Source organism: Oryzias latipes, chromosome 5, assembly GCF_053564925.1.
Source record: "Oryzias latipes strain Hd-rR chromosome 5, Olatipes_Hd-rR_3.1".
In the NCBI taxonomy this organism is placed as follows: Eukaryota; Metazoa; Chordata; class Actinopteri; order Beloniformes; family Adrianichthyidae; genus Oryzias; species Oryzias latipes.
In genome coordinates, this window is record NC_136241.1 from 24,771,997 (window position 1) to 24,790,338 (window position 18,342).

General features: G+C 38.5%; 1 long non-coding RNA gene across 1 annotated transcript in view; it reads left to right on the forward strand.

Moving 5' to 3' along the window:
• The first annotated feature begins 350 nt into the window (after nt 1-350).
• The window catches only part of LOC144992194 (uncharacterized), a 74,827-nt gene continuing 56,835 nt past the window's right edge, over nt 351-18,342 (forward strand). The window contains exons 1-2 of the long non-coding RNA XR_013656067.1: nt 351-420; nt 5,096-5,188. This is a non-coding gene — a long non-coding RNA (uncharacterized LOC144992194). The remainder of the gene's footprint in view (nt 421-5,095; nt 5,189-18,342) is intronic.

The following is an 18,342-nucleotide window of genomic DNA, read 5'->3' on the forward strand; positions in this document are numbered from 1 at the left end:
CCTCATTGAAAGTTATTAGGACATTTGAACAGAAATAGTTAATTATAGTTTAGAAATATATCAGGATTTTCTACATAGATTACATCAAAAGTTCAATTTTTACCTGCAGCTCACAACTTCTTCCTTCCTCCTTCCACTTTCCAGCACCTGCTGAAAGAACACATAGCCACGCCCCCTTGCACCTGCTTACAACCAGGAAAAAAAGTTTGACAGAATATGGTGAAATCTACCCAGAATATATGTGTTTTTACACAGTAAAAAAAAAACATAAAAAACTGCTTAGAAGTAACTGTGATCATTTATCATTAAAACCATTCTTTAAAGGCCCACCTCCTCACTCTGGAGCTTATAAAAAGGCAGCTGGTAAGGCCCGCCCCCTCTCATAACCTGCTTCACATGGCTGCCAAAGGACCAAACGAGGTAACAAGTTTTCCTTTACAAGAATGCTGCTGCAGCCTAGCAGAAATTATGAATGAGATTAAACAAAACAATGACTGTGTGCGTGTTTCTATGCACACAGCTAATGTGATCCTCGTGAATTCCTACATATTTACCCTCACATGTTCACTACAGACCATTTTTGTGGCCTGGAAATCTTTTTAAAGTCGCACTTTAGTCATCTTTTAATCTATTTTCAAATCATTTCCAGGGGGTTTTAGTGCCCAGGATTTAATTTCCCATCATCCCTCTGTTTACACACTCTCCAGCTATCTTAAAGCCCCTCGCACCCCCAACCCAGCTTTACCGGAGCAACAAAAGTGGCGAGCAATATAGAAGCTTGTGGTCTGTTCAGAGTTTTTTCTACTGAACAAATACGACCTTTTTTTTTTTTTTGGACCCATAACAATCCATGGTGACATCGGTGTAAAAGAAAAATATCAGAAAGAGTCTGTGGTCCACTTGGTTTGTGGTAAAATACACTATTTTGATTTTAGGAAAAAATGGGTCCAGGTTCTTATGGGTAACAGCATTTTTTTTGTCTGCTCCTGATTCACCATGATTTGAATAGAAATCCTCGAAAATGCTATTTTAAGTTCAAATTTCTTTATATGTGTCCTCCATTGTCAGAAAGACGTCAGAAGAACATGTGACAAACACAAAACATTTTCATAAGAGTAGGTCTTTGAATCGAAACTAATCATTTGAAGAATTTCTTTTTTTTTTCTCTGTGTATGAAGAGGATTCTTAGAATGTCATTTTGATAAGCAGAGTTTCTTGTGGGGATTGGACATAACTTTCAGCAGGTTGTAAGCTTCTTTTTTTTCGGAGCAGCAGTGGTGTTGAAGTCTGCCTTATCTCCATCAGGTACACACTGTAAAACACACAGTCTGCTATTTCCTGATGCCCCTGGGGCGGAACAACACCTTCCCTTCCAAAATCTGACCTTGGGCTGAGGCCTGGTGCTCACACGGGAAAGGCTAAACAGGTTTTGCATGCAAATTGGGAGGGGGGGGGGATTCAGAGCAGCGGCAGGGAGCTTCATGAGAGCAGACGGGATACCTCCCTCCTCTTTACTCTGTCCTGATCACCTGCCGTCTCTCAGCCTGTAAAGTAGACAGAGCCACAGGAGTCATGCTGCATCTGCTGGGGGGCACACAAGGATTGATTGCCTGCAGAGGGATGAGAAACCCACTTCAACTCGTCATGTCCACCATGGTCTCATCAGAGACAGCAGTAGAACTGAATCTTACTGGTTTCAGGTCTGGGCGCTGGCACATTTTCTTACTAGGTACTTTCTAGTATGGACCTGGTAACAAAATCAGCAGATTATCGGCTCCAATAAATATTCCTGCTAATGTGCTTCTGCGTGAGCATGCGTTCGGGACGTAGCAAACTCCAACATGTCAGATCCAGCTGGTCAGCATCAGGGTGATGGTGTGGGATAGGAAGATGCTTCTAGATAAACTCCTCTGGAATCATCACGGGTTGTTTGTGATCAATGAGGAGTTAAGTATGTGAGGTAAAATGAGCAGAACTTTGACATTGGCTGAAAATTTAATGAAAAGATGAATTGGATTTGTCATTTTAAAGAATTTTTCTTTATTTTATGTTTTTTTTAAGTACCGCATGACTGAATGCATGTGTTTTTAAAAAAAGCAGCTATTGCTAAATCACTGTCATTGGGTTTGGTTAATTATGAGCAATCAAAACAAAAGACAAACATATATCTATAATGTACATAGATAAATCAAACCTAATTAGGATACAATTAGTCTCATATTGATCGAAAAATAAAGGAAAAAGAAAATAAAGAAAAATCACATCACATCACATGAATACATCAAGCTCAAGGCCCCAACTGACAGTGTGCTCAGTGAATGTCTCAGACAATGGAGAGCAGAGGATACCGTGCTGGAGGACAGATCCTCATGGGAGGACAAACACCCTGCACGGGATGTACCACCAGACCATAACTGATGGTGGGTGATATCAAGAAGTCCTACCAATGGCTAGAAAGGGCTGGCCTACAGGACAGCACTGAAGCACTCATCCTGGTAGCTCAGGAACAAGCCCTGAGCACCAGAGCAATAGAGGCTCAGATCTACCACACCAGACAAGACCCAAGGTGTAGGCTGTGCAAAGAGGCGCCTGAAACAATCCAGCACATAACTGCAGGGTGTAGGTTGCTGGCAGGGAAAGCATACATGGAACGCCACAATCAAGTGGCTGGAATAATATACAGGAACATGTGTGCAGAATATGGACTGTAAACCCCAAGGTCAAAATGGGAAACATTTTCAAAGGTGGTAGAGAATGAGAGGGCAAAGATCCTGTGGGACTTCCAGATCCAGACTGATAGGATGGTAATGGGGAACCAACCAGACATTGTAGTGGTGGATAAAGAACAGAGGGAAGCCGTTGTGGTGGATGTGGCAGTGCCAAGCGATGGGAACATCAGGAAGAAGGAACATGAGAAACTGAAGAAATACCAGGGACTCAGAGAAGAACTGGAGAAAGCCTGGAAAGTGAAGGTGACTTGGTCCTGAACATAGTAAGTTTGTTAGGCTTAGAATGCCTTTTCATATAATGACAAAACTCACTTGACAAAACCAGCATCTCGGTTGCACAGTGTAAAATTAAGTTTCCTTAAATTCGGAAAACTTCTTACATAAGATTAACTTGACTCTTAATTCCTGCTCGTGCAAAAATGCCCAAACATTGTTTTCTTATAAACATCTTATCTTGTGAGCCAATTTTTAATCTGACTTGGTCTTGCTTTTTTGCCAAATCACAATTGAGGTCTTTCAATATATCTTTTTTTTTAATTCAAAGTTTATGAATGAAACTATCCAGACGCATATGTGCCCGCCTAACACATGCTTCAGTTTGACTCAGAATCTCAACTCATGGGGAATCCTCCTTATTAGTCTCCTTGACACAGAGGTGGGGAGGGAAGATGCATCATCCCAGCAGGGACTGAATCATTCTGGATGAAGAGTGGAAATGCTTTTCCGCTGTCAGTCGGAGTTGGCAGACGCTTAATGGTTTGAAAGCATGGAGAAGTGTGATGTGAAGGGCCACAAACCCCGCCGGTCGACTGTGGTTACATCAGGGTTCAGTTGCTGTAAACCCAAAAAGTCAGTTCCTGATATGAGTCAGTATTTATTAAACTGAAGGAAGAAGCAGCCCTTAGTTTAAGCAGCAGTCTTTGAAGTTATTTCCATTTTTTAAATATTTTATTGACACGACCCATCTGTATCCTGAAATGTCAGCTGGCAGTTTTGCCCTGAAGTGGGACAGTGATTCACCCAGCTGTGCCCTCCGGGCTGGACGCTCTTCCTGTTTCACCACTAACACAGCGGGAGCTCGGCGGCTGAGGCCGTGTGACAAGGCTTTGCATCCGTTTCAAGAAGAGGTGAAACCATCATTTTGATGGAAGTGTGAAAATGGTTCCATTGACTGCAAAGTTCAATCAGAGTTCATTGTACGCCGTTCTTACTGAAGCAGCCGTTTCTCTGGAGTACTCTGCTCAGCAGTGGAGTTACTACTGACCAGGATGAGAGATATGAATCAAAGTTTGAAGAACTTCCTTATTCCATCTCATCGTCATCACTATCAGGAGCATCCCGATGCTGAGAAACTAGTTCCTGGATTTTAGACTGAACTGTTGGCATTCCTGATAATCAGACTGCTCCAAGGCTTCTCATTAAAGCCTCAAACTGATCAGAAAATGATCAAATCATTTTTCAAGCTTTCCTTCTTCCTACGAATCTTAAAGACTAAACTTCTATCATTTGTGTACAATTTCTTTATTGTCTTAACTCTTGATATACTCTATTTCAGATATGTTCACAAGTCTAAGCCAAGTCTCAAGTCTAGTATTGGTTAAACTTCTACTTAAAAGATATATTGTATTGTTATAAATGGTAACTAAACTAGGCTACTTTTAAGAATCTTGTGGATACACAAAAAAGGTAGTTGTTATTTTTGTACACTAAAGCACCTGATTGCAACATCTGGCAGATAAAAATGAAAATAAAATAATAAACTTGTTTAAAAGTTTCAGAACTCAAGTCTTGAGATTAGTCTCAAGTCCTTAAGGTAGCAAATCAAGTTAATTTTTGAGGCCTTGAGGTAACATACTAAGTTAAGTCTCAAGTTGTTAAGATAGAATCTCAATCAAGTCATAATTTGATGTCAATTCTCAAGTCCTTGAGTCACTGGGGTGGAATATTAAGTCAAGTCTTAAACCTTTGAGGTAGAATCTAAAGTCATTGAGGTAGAATATCGAGCCAAATCTCAAATAATTGAGTTAAATTCAAAGTCAAATCTCAAGTGCTTAAGGAAGAATCTCAAATTTTCAAGTCCTTGAAGTCATTGAGGGAGAATAACCAGTCAATTCAAGTCTTTGAGGTAGAAACTCAAGTCAATTTTCAAATCCTTGAGTATTAAATCTCAAATCCCTGCATGTGAGTCTAAAGTTTAATTCAAGTCTTAGTCTCAATTTAAGGTAATATCTCTGCTCTGCTCTTATCCCAAAAAACTAAAAATTTGACACACAGGACAACTCTGCTTCAGTTATTTTTTCAGTCATTTGGAGATCTTTATTACAATGGAAACTGATGCTTACTGTTTCCACGTCTGACTCTTTTAGGAACAAGCAGTGATGCACCGACCTCCCTCGCATTGTCTCTCCTGAGGGGTTAACTTCGCATGGTGGAACGCAGTGGCCATCTCTGGGAACAATGTAAGAAGATTTTTCTTCAGCTTCAGGTAGAACCTTTTTTTTCTTTTTTTTTTTTTTACCGGTTTCACATCACTATGAAGACATTTGAGTTTAAGAGTCTGTAGCGATAGTAAAAGCTGTATCTGCCACACCATGACAAGCAGATCTGTGCTTCAACACACTCACAGTCCAGGATTTTATCACAGAAACAATCAATGAAAAAAAAAGGCTGCCAGATTAAATAGAATGTTTACACAAGTTATTAAAAAAAACAACCTTATAAGACAACAAGTTCCCAAATTGGTGGAATACAAGGTGGATTGAAATGATTAGAATCAATGAAAAGCCTCTGTAACAACTATAAAAACAACTAGACAGCAGATACGTCTGTAGATCACCGTGGATAAACCTACAATCCAACTAATACTACTGAAGAAGTGAGGGCAGCGTCAACATTTAAGCAGGTCACAGGAACTCTACCGAACGTTTTATCAACATCTTCAGAGCTCAGCTCCTTCCATAAATCCTCTGAATACCTATTTTATTTGAAGATGGTAAGAAAAAGTTTGATTTGACGGAACAAAAGGAGTCATCTGAGGACATGACTCGCACTTTTGTGCCAAAAATACAAATTTTATCAAGATTGAACTATTTATTTATTGTTTTTACCGGTGAATATTAAGGTTGGGCGATGTCACCTAAATTGGCAGTTGACGACATTTGCAGTCAACCATCGGGATGGACGATGATATCGTCCAGGGGGGGGGCTATTGTTAATTTTTTGTGCTTATATAATTGCTTTTTGTTATTTTACTTTATTGCTTTATTTATTTTATTTCCCAAATAATGACTCATCCGCGATGATCCAGTCTAAACTGAGGGAAGTGACTTTAAAAAAAATAAAATAAACAAATTAGAAAAGAAGTGGTCCGGTCCTGCACTTGATTAGTCAAGTGGAGCGCAGCGTGGGAGGGGCGTGGCATCGCGATGGTGTCTCTCCATGGTGATGCCACTCACCCATCACGATGGACAATGGTATCGTCCATCGGCACAACCCCAGTGAATATGATTGTTAGATGTTTTTGCATCATAATTTAGACTGGCACATAACATCCATATTTCATTCTTCTTGTGTATTTTGCCTGAGGGTTTGTGAAGAAAGCTTAAAGGATGAGTCGTAGACCAAAAAGCCATACCATAAAACGAGAAAATTCAATAGAGTAAGCTTTAGAAAAAACAACAAGCTGCTGTTTAAGTGTTTCGTTCAGAAACTGATCAAATGTAAGGCTCCATTTCAAAGGACTGACTCACGGGAAATCTAAAAAATGAGTCGAAATATTTTTGTGTACTTTTTTGTGGGGGGGTTGCTGCACTGTATGCTCACTGTAACTTTAATCTCTTAATTTTACAATAAAAAAGAATAGATATTTTAGATTTAAAGTCATACATTTGCTAGAAAAAAGTTGTAATCATACAACTTTAAATCTCATAATATTTTTCCGTCGTTCCTTTGTTCTCTAACCTGTCAGTTTTAAATGAATAACTTTTTATGTTATTAACTTGGAAGTTTAAATTTAAAACTACTCTACAAAGTAGAGTTTGGTCTTTTGAAAAGAGCAGTAGTCTCAAACACATTTGTACTTTTTCTAAAACAGTCTTCCTGTGGATCCATTTTGATTTGTGAACTTTTCTAAACCACTGAAACTCCTTCAAAAAAGTTTAACTCTTGAAATAAAAATAAAAAAGCGAGCCTTGTCCTTGTTTTTTATGTCTCCATATGGTTTTAATTCCACTGCATTGACAAGAGGGAAGGATTTTATGGGTGATTCATTATCCAATATGTAGAAGGACAGGCTGCAGCCAGAGCAATAAATGTTGCACTCATTGAAAAGAGGCTAAAGGAGGCCGGTGTGCCATCTTCAGCCTGCATGAAATCTATTCTAGGGGGGATGATGAGCTGAGATGCTCACATTTTTATGTTTACTGTTGGCAGATTGGCTGATTTCAGTCTGAAGGGCAGCATTGTGTTTAACATACAGGCGCTTATTGTTGCCTTTCAGGTCTTTGCATCTAGAGACCCACAATGGATAAGCATTTTTCTAGGATACTGCTTCTCCCCTGAGTGTGAGTGTGACTCTTCGTGACAATACCAGAACTCAAACCCGAGAAAAACCCAAGTGGGTGCTTTGTCAGAAGAGCAGGGCACATAAAATGTTTTGGAGAATCTATCAGAGAAACAGAAGAAAAGCTTTTAACACTTTTTTTTTTGGACAAACTTTAAAGAAGGATTTAAAAAAAAAAAACATTTTCTACCCAAATATTATTAAAACTTGCACCGATTTCCCCCGGAAGAATGAGTCAAAGAAAAGCTTGACAGTGTTTAATGTGCAGTTCAATGCAGTGAAAAGAGAAAAAACAGAGGCAATACATCTGCTTGGCTGAAACCAAAGGAGAAATAAATCTGCTTTGAGGATCAGTTCAATGTTTTTCCATAAAAGACAATATCCCCAAATGTTTCAAACAAAGATGCTTTACAGAATGATTAACCCTTCATTAAGCATCTTTATATTTTGACCCAACTGTGTGATGACTAAGTGAAAACAAAGCAGGATTATGAATTAACAAGCAACTAAAAGAGTACAAACTAGTAATTCCCCTAATGCTCGGTTTATACTTTGTAGTGATTTGTAATTTCTCGGGTCATGTTGGTCGCACGGTCATCAGATTGTAAGCCGCAATCACTGCAAACAACCTTGTTTTATCGAATCTTCTGCAAAGCATCTGCAGTTGGTTTAAACTTTCTTTATCACTAGATTTTGTGTGAAAATGTTAGATTGATTTTCTCTTAACTTTATCCTTTGCTGTTAGGTGGAAACTAAAAACCAGACGCCAACTTCGTCCTCGTTTGACTTTTTATGTGTGGCAGATAAATACAACAACAAAAAAACTAACGAAATGATAAAACTGTTGTAAAAAATTGGTGCTTTCAAAATATAATAATAAACATGATTTTGAATTGAAATGTTTAAGTTTTTTAGTTGGCAATAGTTTTAGTCTTTTTATTTTTGAAGTTTATGATACTTGGTAATTTTGTGTCACCGTTTTTATTCTTGTACTATCATGAATGCTTTCTATTCTTTTATTTGTTTTGTGTGTATTGTGGCAAATGGACCTTGAGTCTGTAATAATAATAAACATTCTTTCAACAGTGTTTAAAACTTTATAAGCAGCCTCCTCGTAACTTAAAGCTTCGTACACACGGGGGATTTGACGCGTGTTCATTTAGCTTATTGAGTTCACACTGGGCTAGCAGGGAGGGGCTTCTTCTTTTTATTTGCTACTGTTTTCACGCACTTGTCCTACAGTCAGAAGAGGCTTGCTCCAAGATGTCGAAGCGGTGTAAATCTCACAAAAGGGAAACAGTTCGGTTTATTGCTAGCGTCCTCGCAATGATAAAATGGATTACCATCATGTCAGGGGAGTAGCCTTGTTTTACCTTTAAAAAAAAACAAAAAACGCGGATGTCATCAGGCTTGTCACCGTGTTTGGGTTCACCAGATAAATGCTCTGAGTCACTGTCATATCAGAGTCCCTGATTGGTCAAAGTTCAACCTTGTTTAGTTGAAAATGTGCATTCAGTGGCCATGTGTTTTGTGTGCAGAGCCCAAAAACGGTTGTAAAAACTTGCATAGTGACGCGTGAATGCGATAGTTTTTAATATGAAAGCTTGAAATTTTCATTGGAAGTGGTTGCTTAAACACACGTTGCCAAGGGCGGTGTGAACGGATCTTTAGACAACAGAGTCGGTCGCTGCATATTGTGTATCCCTTGTGCTGTCTTGTGGGGGCCAGCTGACCCCACTCCCAACATTAACGTGCCTTAGAGGCACGTTAACGTTAGGAGTGGGGTCATTTGGCCCCCACAAGACAGCACAAGGGGTATAGTGGGTTTGCTGTGTGGAACTGTTGTAATAAATCCATATTTGGAGTAGAACTCCTGGTTTTATTTTAAGAAAGTAACAAATCTCTTTGACACATGGTAGAGAGAATTTAATAGTTTTACAAAATAAAAGTTCCTTCAGAATCTAATAAATGCAACGTGAATAATTCACGTTTTTTTTTTCTCTCTCTCTCTTTCTCTATTAAGTGACCCAAAAACCAGTGTGGACTTAAAAATGAAGCAGGGAAAATTGTTAGTATTATTTTCGTGTTAATAAAAATGAAAAGGAGTTTCCTAATAACAGCTCAAATTCACTTGATTTAGTTCGTAAGCTCAACAGTTTTTCCTGAATTAGTAAAGCATGATGTGGTTCCAATGTTAAAATGTAATTTTATGATGTGGAGTTACAAAACCTTTTTAATTGTGAAAATATTGTATTAATATTAAGTCTTTTCTGTATTTAACTCACCAATTCTTGCTGATCATGGAAGAGCTCCATACCACTCCTGTCCTGTTTCAGTTTTTGTTCGGTTTCTTTCGATTTTATCGTTTGGTTTTCATTTATTTTTGGATAAATGGAAATTCCCGCTGAAACTGTGAGCTGAAAATACAGTCCTGTTTGTTTGTCTAAGCTTAGCTACCTTTTCTTTGTCTTGGTATTTCAGTTTTTAATCATTTGTAGCTCCTGTTCCCCTGTTGTTCTAAAGTGATCGTTTGAAATTTGAGTGTCAGCATTGTGGTTCTCCCTGAAGTCTGGGAACACTGCAACAATTCCTCCTCTTCCTATTTATCTCCTCCAATCCAGCCTGCGGCCAGACCTCAAACTTTTTTTAACTTTACAGACTTTCCTGACACTTTTTCTGCAGAAATGTTCTCTTTTTCAGTAAAAACTTCAATTCGATGTACTTTTCTTATTGGCAGCCTTTGGTTTGTGGAGGTCTGTCCATCTTAGTGGCCTTCCCCTTGTGCGCAAACAAGAAGCATATATTCAGTAGTTTAGCAGCCTTTGCCTTCTAGACTTTTTCTTCAAACCTGCTTTCTACCTCAGTTCCTGCTTTGCATTTCTATTTTGAAGCACTCTGATTCTGTCATTATCCAGTACAGTCTGTCTGCTATGCCGCTGTACTGAGGTAAAGACTATTCTTCCCCCTTCTTTGCTCTTTTGTTCTTCTAATGTCCTTTTCATCTTTTCAGCACCCTGCTTTTTACCTCCTAAAACATTTATTTTCTCTTCCATAAATGTGTTTTTATTTGTCGGTACAGTAATTCTCCACTAACTGGCACTAACAGGAAAACTGGCAGGTTTCCCATCTCCGTTTTTTTTCTAGGCCCACATTTTCAGTTTTCCTGAATTTTATTGATCTCAAGTTTTTCAACTAATGGAAGAACAAAAACATTTTCACAATGATTTGAAACCGTCTTCCCTGATGGAGGTTTTTCTACAGTGGCCCTGAAGGGATAAACCACAAAAAATCACCATACGCAAAATATATTAGATCACATCGACAATTGAAAAGGCTAAACAAATAGTTATTATTACATTTTAGGCCATAGTCACAACTGCCCTCATACGACTAGATACGGGTTGTTTGGAGGTGAAAAACGGGCGAACCTGTATCGACACAAAGGTGTCCAACACAAAAATTGAAATTTGTGGACCGCTCAGTGAATCCGTAAAGCTGAAATGTTTTTTTTTTTTCTACAGGCATGCTGTGGACGACATTTACACACTTACACAACACACAAGATACACTATATTCCCAAAAGTATTGGCTCACCCTTCCAAATGATCAGAATCAGGAGTCCTAAGCACTTGGCCTGGCCACAGGTGTATACAATTTAGCAAGTTCTAAAAGAAAAGTTTGAAGCAAACCTTTTTGAGCAAAGATATTTACCTGGCAGTCATTCCTGCTGATTTGGTATGAATTTCATGTTTAGGAATTCTGCTTATTTGTAGAATCGTAATAAATGTTGGGGGAAACTTCTTTATAACAATACAAGATGTCACTCAGTTTCTCCAATGTTAAAATCTTAACATGACACTATTCGTCTGTACCAACAAGATCCAAATCCTCAATTTGGAGGATTTTAATACCTGGGGAGTCATTTATCATACACGTTTTCCTCCTTTTCACTCTTTTGAGAGCATTATCGATTCGCAATTTGTATAATTAAAAGTCATGATGGAATTTTTCAAGAAATCTCTTTCCTTAAATAGGACGGTTATTTGACATTATCCTGTTTCAGACAGGACTGGAAATCAGGAAGATAATCTCAATTTTGAATTAGGATTAGTTGATCCTATTCCGGGTTAAGGCATCAAAACAAATAGAGACTCTATTTCAAAGTGTGAAAACCTAAATTCTGCTGTCAAAGCCTTAAAAATTATGTTTCAAGGTAATAATATACGAATATATTGGTGCACAGTTTTAAATTTGTGAACGTTTTAAGTGTCAAACTGACAGATTTGTCATTGAATTGTCTCAACCTTGATTTATTTGAGTTGCTTTCAAACACCCGTTTCATTTATTATTAAATTACCATTTTATATGCAATTAATCAAGTTTTTTTTTTGCTTATTTTTTGTTGTTAAAAACTCGTACTTCCAATAAACGTCATGTAACAGTGATCAAGTGAAGAATAGATTTATTCTTTAAATGTACTTATGGCTGTTCTCCTGCTTTCTTGATTCTATTCCGTGATTCACACAGATTTATGCACCGAAGGCAGCAGAGCTGCTGTGCAAGGCACTAACCAGGCTGTCAGGATAAAGGAGGGGTTCAGCGTGTTGCCCAAAGGCAGATTGAGATGAATAGAAACTTTATGGAAACTTGGAGTTTCAGATGCATAAACACAGTAGCGAAGCTACAGGGGGGGACAATTTTTGAGTTAATATTAGTATCAGTATTGACAAAGATTAGGAAATCATCAATACAAACTTCTTTAAGCATTACTGATGGTGTTTCAGCTAAACAAACTGCTGTTTTTAATATTAATAACAATAATAACACTGATTGAAATACGTCATTTTGATCTCTTCATTTGTAACGGTCTTCCACTGTGCTGTTCTCATTTTCCCCCTTCCGAAGTCTTCAACCCCCCCCCATAAAATGTTCTAGCTCCGCCCCTGCATAAACAAAAACAATAATAAAACAGTACTAAAAAACACATAAGATCAGCGGAACGGTCTCTTAACCTCTATGCCACGCCCCTCTCTAAAGAAACATTGCATTACCTAACTCACTAAAACAACTTCCTCCATTGTCATTTGCCGCCATATTGAACGCCACGTCATAAAATAAAGGGCTTTGTGATTGGTAAATTTAGGCTGCCCCTATAGGGCTACTTCAAGGGACGTCATGAAAATGGAACGAACGATTGTTGTACATGTGGTAAATGTACATGTAACATTTTTTAGGGTGCTGTCGCATGATGCCGTTATGCCATATTCAATACATTGGTAGAGCATAACTTCCCTAATATGCAGATGTTGGTTTTCTGCGGGCAAAATGGTAAATGGCGTACACTTACAGTATAGCCCTTTTCTACCTACAAGGCCCAAAGCGCTTTACAGTCACACACACATTCACCCAGTCACACACACATTCACACACTGGTGGCCGCTCCGCTGCCGAACACTGGCGCCAACCTCCCGCCAGAGGCAAGGTGGGGTTCAGTGTCTTGCCCAAGGACACTTCGACTCATGGGTGTGCAAGGCGGGAATCTTACGATCATGGGTCGACCGCCCTACCACTGCACCACGGCCGCCCCAAACTGGGGCAAACCTGTATGATGCACGCAATCCATCCCACAGCTTGGAGTTGACAGGATGGACGGAGTTGACAGGAAGTAGCTCATGCGTCTATTGATGGTAATAACCACTTCTTTATGGGAAAAGCAAAGGGATAAAGATGGAGCTTCATTTGTCTGTTTGATGGTGTTAAATTCTATTAAGTCATCATTTGGAACCCGCAAAAAAAAACAACCAAAAAACATGCAAAGTGTTTTACAGAGCTCGCACATCCCATCTGTTTGTCACCTCTTAAAACGAGCAGAGTCACTCACGCTGAAAATGTGTTGCACCACTAATATTTATGGAATAGCAGTTATCCTAATGCAGGCCGGAGCTTGGAAGCCTTAATGTCTGGATGTTGGGGCTTACGGTGCAGCCTGCATGACAAATGCAGAAATGATTAGTAAAGGCAGTCCCTGGAGCTCCGAGCACGCTCCTAATGGAGATGCCGGCTTTTGGGGAAAAATGAATCATTCAAAGCAGGAACGATGATGTAACGACGGGAAGTTAGCACAGTCAGTCAATTCCAGTGATTAACATCATTATCAGGTCACAGCCACATATTAGGGACACTTTGCAGTGTTAATGACTTTAACCCCCCCATCCTCATTTTTAATTCCAGCAGCAGACTCTCTTTTCTCAGTTTATTCGAGAAAGTCAGACACATCTGAATTATTGAACCACATAGAGCTACGTTATCATTCAAATCCACAAAAAACACTTGTTTTCCCTACAATAGAAAATGGTTTGAGAGTGAATACTTTCATGGTGCTTTTGTTGTTTTCACTTTTGAATGAACTTTTGAGTTGAAGTTGTGCTTCAGAAGCTCAAGCTGAGCCTTTTTTAAGGCCTTTTATAACACATAAGCTGACCCCCTAAAGCTACGTTCACAACGCCCTCGTCAACACGCGTTCAAGCAACCCCTTCCGGTGAAACGTCTAAATGCGTGTTTCGGGCTTCCGCATTTAAAACTCTCAGTCACGTGTAGCTACGCAAATTCCTACGACCCTTTTCTAGCTCTATGTACAAAACATGCAGCTTTGAACCCGCATTCAAAGCTCAACCAGGTGGAACTTTGATCAATCGGGGACTTGTATTTGGTAGTGACGTATGGATGGCGTCCCTTGCCCTTTCCTAAGTGCCAACCGTTTGAAAACTGATCATGGATGAGAAATGAAAAATTGTGGTTTTTGTCCGTCCGGAATTCTATGACACCAAGTGTTATCGGAAAAGATCTGTGAAAGAAGAAGCCTGGAGCAACTTTCATGAGATGCGCACCACTTTGACAGTTTCTACCGAACGTCTTCCAACTGTAGGTGGCGGATCTGCGCTAAAGAAAAGAAACCCTCCCACGATGAGCAGGGAGGGCTTCTTCTTCTTTTGCATCAAATGTCATGTGTATACGTAGCTTAAAGGTTAAAAGCTTTTTCTGTTGCCACATGAAGCAACTGTCTTTGTTTTCTTAATAATGAAAAAATAAATACATAAACTAGCATTAACCCTTGTGCTATCCTAGGCATTTTAACATTGGGAGTTGGGTCATTTAGACCCACTATACATACACTAGACTACATTTTTTCTTCAATGATTTGTGAACCTCACTGGAGTCCATGGATTACCTGAAATCCTCTTCACCTTTATCCACCTTTGTCATGGTAGGAATAACACGTCAATGTAAGGGTGGGGTCATCTAAGATAGCACAAGGGTTAACGGAGTATTGAAGCTGCACTTCGTGCTAAAGCTACAGAACAGTTTGGTTGCTGTTTTGGTAGGGACAACTGCAGCGTTTGGTTGAATATTTTTCAGAACTTCTATGAACCCACCATTCATCCATCCGTTCATCTTCCGAACCAGCTAAATTCCTTTTGGGGTTGTGGGGTTGCTGCAGCCTGTCCCAGCTACTGTTGGGCAAAGGGAGGGAACACCATGGACACATCAGCAGCCTGTCCCAGGCCCAGACGACCACACACGCTGGCGCTTAGGGGCGATTTCGAATCATCAATTATCATGGACTATAGGGGGAAAACCAGAAAAAACCCAGGCATGCACGAGTACACAAACTCCAAAAAAAGGTAAAAAAACACTGATATGATCTTTTTTTTTTTTTTTTCCCCCCCGTCACCTCAAATTTTTTCCGCATGTTTGGGAATCAGATCAATAAAGTTTATCTCATCTCATCTCTCTGCAACTTAGTCTTCTTAGAAAGAAAACCTGAATTTGCAGGGAAAAAAAGCTTTGACAGATCGGTAAAAATTCCTCCTTAATATAAGATTACGTGCTGCTTCATCAAAGGTACGCATCTGGGCAAACGCTGGGGGGGAAATTCTCTTTCCCTTTTGTCCTGAATCACAGACGGAAGAATATGCCGCAGACTTTATCCGCAGTGCTTCTAAGGTATGAGTCGTGATTAATCAGGCAGGTCTGCCGCTATCTCAGCTTCTCTAATTAAGAGTGTATCAAACAAAAGCCATTGTAAATTGTGGCTAATCAGAGAAATAGATCCCACCAATTAAAGTGCCCCGTCTGTCAGAAGGCGAGACGAGAAATATGTCACAGATTTGTTCACTTGTCCAGGTACTGATTTGAGCGGAGAAGTTGGGAGGGATGCAAAAATGCAACGGAACTTGATATGTGGTGCAGAGTCAGAGCCTCGATCATTGACTGTATATGAAACCTGGACTGAGTGACTCCTCCCCCCTCGCGTTCCAAATAGGAAGTACCTGCTGGTTCAAAGAAGCCAAAATCCCATCGTCTTCTATTGAGAAATTAACACTTTCCCAAAGGTCTAGAGTTGAAAGTGAATAGGACAATATTTATAGAATAAATCGATACATTTCCTCTGTCATTTTCCCTTCAACAGTTTGTTGAATGACACCTGTGTGTTCTAAAGGCCTTTTCTTGTATTTTTACTCAGACATGTGTTGCTTGAGTGACAGCTAAAAAAATACTTCCTTTGTGTGTGTGGGAGGGGCTGGGTCACAGGCTGCGGGCTTAATTGACAACTCCACAAAAAAAAAAAAAAAAAACGTGTTTAAATTGGTAGAAAGTCTTATTAGATGTATCAAGACAAAAAAAAGTTTAAAACAAGTCCACTGACATAAATGGTAGAAATTGGAAAATAAAACTGTATCAGAAGGGGAAAAAGGTTTTTTTTTTTCAAGTTAAAGTGGTTAAAAAGTTGACCTGTAACAAACACACAATCACCTAAAGCAATCTGCGGCTTCTGTGTGTTTTATCATTGAAAAAAGAATAAAGGGATAAAAAAACAAGTGCTTTAATAATAAATTATAAAGGCTGAATCTTGTCTTTTTGCACAAAGACATCATATGTTCCTTGAGTGATGGCTAAAAAAAAAAAACATATCCGCAAAAAATATATTGTTTCATTTGTTAAAGATTATTATTAGATGTAGCAAAAAAAGAAAAAAAAAAGTTGAAAACACCTCATGACAAATACTGCCTTTCTCACACCTGGATAGATGTTTCAAAGATGTTCATGTGCTGTTTTAAGTGTTGGACAACTTTTTACATGCACACAAACAAAGTATAAATCAGGAAACTAACTGAACCCAGAACACACTTGTGGAGGATACCAGAGAGGTGACTTGAACTCTTCGCCTGCCTCCGATACCGTTCGGCGCAGCAGAGCCTTAAGCAGAGTGTGGGAGTGAATGATCACCTGTGTCAAAACCTGCTCTGAGATCTAGAGAAGCTAAAACTGGATTTTTCCACCGCAGTTACCAAAAACAAGTCATTCATCACCTTCAGCAGAGCTGTCCTGGTGCTCTAAGGAGCAAGAAAGGCAGCTATGAAGTTACAAAGACTCAAAAATTCATGTTTGGGTTTTTGTCTTTTTGAACAAAAGCCTTCATTTGTAGGTGGTTCAGTTGTCAAGATTTCTGCTTAGAGTTTCTTGTGGCTCAGGAATTCTCCATTAAATCCCCGTAGTTCTAGGAGACATCACATAAGGCAGAACATTTTTATCCAGCATCAAATCTTAATTGTCTTAACACCAGCAATAACTGTTCGCATTGACTCAAAAAACTCATGTTCAGTGTAAACTGACTCCTTTTCAGACTCTTGTGAACCAACATGGCAGTAAAGTGGTTTTGCAGTTTATCTTTCAAGGTTTGGCTGATTTTTTTCATGTTGTTTAATGTTGTTTTTTAGGATGCACTTTCTGCATCCTAATTGGCTGTAGACTATTGTCATTAAATCTCCTCCATGTTGTCTCCTGTACAGAATGTCTTCAAATCATTCTGTAATTCTGGACATATTTTTCTGCAAAGGTTTAAACTTTTAAAAGAGTTTAAACAAGACAGAAAAATATGAAACTGTTCATGCCTGTCTGACAAAAGTATAAGAAGGGTTTAGTGAGGAGTTTTACTTCTTAAAACCTATAAATATTGCAAGAAAAAAATGACATGACTACTTTGTCACTACTTTTTAGCTTTAAGTTTAAAAGCTATTTTTTATTTTGTAAAGGACTTTATGTTACCAACATATGAAACCTGCTGTATGAATAAAGTTGGATTCGATTTGAAAGACAAAAACTGCCATCCTTCCCAACAAAAGCCTCATTGTTGAGGATCTGGATGAATCTAGTAATACTTTGACACGCACGAGAATTTCACTTTGTTAAAACCTGACTGTTTTATAAAAACCTGTTGACTACAAAATTCAAATATCAAAAAACCCACAAAGTCAAAATGTGTCAAAAATATTATAATTATCCATTTTTTTATGGTTGATGTTTATGCTCTGTTTTTAAAACTTTTTTGCTATCTTCACTTTTGTCGTTTGCTTGTTGGGAATAAATAAATTAGTCTTAAAAAAAACACAGAAAAACTACGTTTTTATCCTACTTTTGCCCTGTTCATTGTGATTTAATGTTACATTATAGCACAGTTTATCGCTAATAAAGGTCAAAATACTAATAGGCCTTTCTTTAAATGTTTGTTAAAATATTTTACTGAACTTTTCTCAAGGAAGAGATTTTTAATTTCATTAAAAAGCAGCCAGAATCTTTTTGAAGGTGAACTAATTCGCTGACCATTAATGATGCATCAATTTAATCAGGAATAAGGCAAAAGTCATAAGTTAATTAAGAAAAAGTATAAATCTGTGTGGAGTTGGAAGCTGTTAATCACAGATACTAAAATAATGCTATCAAATAATTCTTCAATTTAGTTTTAAGTATTATCATGATATGCTATAATCAAGATGAAAATGAAACAATAGAATCAAAGTATTAACTATGAAAGGCGGGTATAGCCTATATTTATATTCAGAAAGAATTTATGACACATTATTGATGTTTCTTAAAGAGATTTTCAGATAAAACCTAAAATTTGTCCCGTCAGAAGGAACTAAGATCCCATTTTTTAGAACTGTAGTTTAATATTTAGTATCAAGTCCGCTCAGTCTATTTTTTATTCTTAGG